The sequence below is a fragment of the Hipposideros armiger genome, unplaced genomic scaffold (assembly GCF_001890085.2).
Source record: "Hipposideros armiger isolate ML-2016 unplaced genomic scaffold, ASM189008v1 scaffold_108, whole genome shotgun sequence".
Lineage (NCBI taxonomy): Eukaryota > Metazoa > Chordata > Mammalia > Chiroptera > Hipposideridae > Hipposideros > Hipposideros armiger.
The window spans coordinates 1,561,793-1,565,897 of NW_017731458.1; positions in this window are offsets into that span (position 1 = coordinate 1,561,793).

The window sequence follows — 4,105 nt, forward strand, 5'->3', positions numbered from 1 at the left end:
CCAAGCTAACTCTTAATCAACGCAGCACTAGGCTGGCCCTTAAATTCTTAAATTTTTAATTTTTTAATGGATACTCTGACTTCCTCTCACATCCAAAGAGTTTTGATGAATAAGGATTGACATCAGTGCACAAATATAAATAATGATGATAATGATTAAATGTTTACTATGCGCCAAGCAGTATTTTAAGTTTTTAACATTTTTAACTCATTCAATCCTCACACAACCCTCTGATGTAGGTAACTATTATTATCCCCATTTCATAGATGAAGAAACAAAGGCCAGACTTGTTAAGTAGCTTGCATGAGGTAAGTAATGGAGCTAGTATTCAAACTCAAAACAGTCTGTCTCCAGAGCCCTCACTCTTGACCATCATACCATGAAACTAGAGAGTTTTAGAGACATAGATATTGCACATGTTGTTTCTAGGTCAAGAAAGAAATATTGCCTCTGATACACTGGAATGAATAATCATCAGTATTGAATGCATTTGCTGAAAAAATAGCCTAGCTATCAATTTTCCTTTTTACTTGTACAGTGTCTTTCTATCTTCTATTCATTCCCATCACCTTAAGATTAAGGTCTGAGGCTGCTAAAATAAACCAGCAAATGCTATATCCAAAAAAATATGTTTAAATCTTGCTTTGAGGAAACTAAAAAGTTATACTGTTGATAAGGTCTGAGAGAATATAATCAAATTTGATTTTTAAAAAGGAATGGCCTCCAAAGTAAAAATAGTAATGACCTTCCTATTAAAAGTTAGTGTAAAGGAACAATTTTAACAGTCCTATTTGGAATTTAAAATCAAAAGTTTACAAGTTTTTGTTTCCTTTCTTTGGAAGAGAAAAGCATGATACCTTTGGATCATTCATTGTGTATTATGGGGTTTTCGTAATAAACCACTGATTTGTGTGTGTTTATCTAGAGTTAGCTAGATATAATAAGGTAGTGAGGCATAGTTAGAACCCCTGGGACAAGAAGAAACTTGACACTAATAACCTGAGGGAGGAAAAGTCACCTGAGACAAATTGGAAATACCTAAACCTGAATTATGGGAGGCCTACATCTGGAGACAGCTACTATGCCCATTTTTTAAACTGTGGGACAAGTTGTTTTATATTTAATTTTAAGCAATATCAGATGTGAATTGATATTTATTGAGTATCTTATCCATACAACAATCATAAACAGTAATGTTAGTTACCATTGTGAACCTCTCACACAGGTATAACTGAATCTCAAAGAGATTAAGTGACTCTAGCACAGTTTTTAAGGGGACGAGCTGAGATTTGAACCCAGTTACAGGGACTCAAAACCCCATGTGTTTTCCAGTACAACAAAAGTATCCAAATTATCATCTTGGAAGCCCAGAGTTTCAAGAAGCTACCTCAGGGAAACTGGCGAGGCTGCAATATGGTGAACTCTGCATCCCTGTTCAATCAGAGCTGTTCTGCTTTATAATTTGTTTGAAGATAACAGTTTTACTTGCTAAAAAATAAATAAATAAATAAATAAATAAATAAATTTTTTTTTGGGAAAACAGCACATTACCCTCTGTTGCCTTTCTAAGTCTAATAATGATAAACAATGAGCTAAAATGGCACTAATGTATTCTGGGCCATCCTCACCCCAAAATTTGACAGCATTGTAAACAAACCTATGTTAAGAGTAATGAAAATTAGTTTGTTTTATAGTAATGAAAAAAATCAGTCTCTGTCTATCTCATGCATGCCCTGCCCAGAAAAAAAAATTTAGTTTTGGTGTTGTTACCTCTTATCTTTGTGTGAACTCATTGTTTCCAAAATAAATGTTTTCTTCATTTTCTGAGGAAAAAAGAGCATTGCTATGTCTCTGTCCTTCATAAAATTATGTCACCCTAACTAGGTATTATACTACTTCCATAATAGTGGATTTCCATTTAAAGTTTATAAATTCACCTTCATGATTGCTAATTACTACTGTTAGAACAAATTAAGAGATTCAGGCCTTTATTTTTAGCTAGTTGTTTTTTTTGTTTTTGTTTTTAAAGATTTTTATTGGGGAATTGGGGGGATGGGAACAGTGCTGGGGAATTGGGGAAAGGGGACAGACAAGTTGCTGTCGTTTTCTTCTTGAGTCTAGTTGTGGAGGACGTTGCTTCACTGGCCCAAGTTGGCACCATCATTGCGCTCTTCCCGGGCGAGGCAGTTCAGTCGCCGGCCTCTGGATGGCCGCTCACTGAGGCTGCTGGCCACTCACGCTGGCTGCTGGCTACACATGGTAGCCCATGGCAACCCACTGCAGCAGGGCCTGCAGCCCACACCGTGGCCTGGGACTCATGGCAGCCCAGCTCCAGGTTGAGCTGTTGTTCAGCATCTTAGCTGTGAAGGGCAGTGTCACTGGTCCTCATATGTGGGATCCGAACCGGGGCCCTCTGGCATGCCAAGCCAGCTCTTAACCATCGTGCCACTCAGCCGGCCCTGTTTTTTTTTTAATTAAAGTTTATTGGGGTGACAGTGGTTAGTAAAGTTACATAGTTTTCAGGTGTACAATTCTGTAATACATCTATATATCACGTTGTATGTTCACCACCCATGGTCAGTTTTCCTTCCATCACCATATATTTAGCTAGTTGTTTTTACAAATATTATTCTTATTATGATTTTTGTTTGAAGGATATATTTGGCAATTACTGTTTAGAAATTAATTTATTATATGGAAACATGTATCTAGTTTAAGCCTCTTTTTACACACCTGAGGAAAATAAGTTCTAGAGTTTAAAGTAACGTACCAAGATGACACAGAAGGTTAAGTATATATTGAGAGAGAATCTGTAAGGATAAATGTTTATGGAAGAGTTCTCTCTTAGCTTACAAATTCAGTGTGTTTTAGGATATTTCATGTACTTCAAGAAATACCTTGGGCCAGCCAAGTGGCTCAGTTGGTTAAGAGTTGGCTTAAGAGCCAATTCCCCAACACTGTACCCCTCCCCCAATTCCCCAATAAAATCTTTAAAAAAAAAAAAAAAGAAATACCTTCATCCGCCTTACACTACTCAGGATTTTATTTCTGCTTACACACTCTTCAGTGGAACTAGTTCTTGGGGAAACTTAGCTATTATTCCTGGTTGAATTCTTTTTCTTCTTACTCATGGCTTCCTATCTGTTAACTTTAACCTGTAGGCAGAATTTCCCTTGGACATATTGCTATGAATCCATTGCAAGACATTGTCATTCCATATTCCCTGCAATTATTAGCACTCTAACAATTTTTGGCATGGAAGATTCTAACAATAACTTATTCTTGTGACTAGCTTGAGAAAGTTGCCACCTTCACGGCTGAGCTGAATAAGAGATGTGCCCCGAAGAGGCCACAGAATGATTTAGCAGCTGTTTTTGATAAGACAACACAGGGCTTATCTGTTGCCACTAGGATAGCTTGTACTCTATGTGCCTGGAAAAAAAGTTCTTGAGATTATAAAAACATCCAACAATAGAATTCAGAATTCTGTAACCATTTTCTATCACAGAGACATTGTAAAGAGAGAGAATGATTGGAGGAGTAGGACTTCTACTTTATATCAAGATAAATTACATTTCTGTACTTTTAGTGTATCAGATTCAAATTAACACACAAAGAATTTAATTTGGTGGTGATTTCTTCAGAGAGCACTCTTTGAAGAGGGTTCGCTTTTTTTTTTTTTTTTCCAAAATGACCATGAAAGGTAAACATTTTATTTATTTATTTAAAAGATTTTTATTGGGTAATTGGGAGGTTGGGAACAGTACTGGGAAATTAGGGGAAGGGGAACAGACAAGTTGCTGTCGTTTTTGTTCTTCAATCTAGTTGTGGAGGACGCTGCTTCACTGGCCCAAGTTGGCACCATCATTGCGCTCTTCCCCGGCGAGGTAGATCAGTCACCGGCTTCTGGACGGCCGCTCACTGCGGCTGCTGGCCGCTCACGCTGGCTGCTGGCCGCTCACGCTGGCTGCTGGCTACACACGGTAGCCCATGGCAACCCACTGCCACAGGGACTGCAGCCCACTGCCACAGGGACTGCAGCCTACGCCGTCGCCAGCAACTCATGGCAGGCCAGCTCCAGGTTGAGCTGTTGTTCAGCATCTTA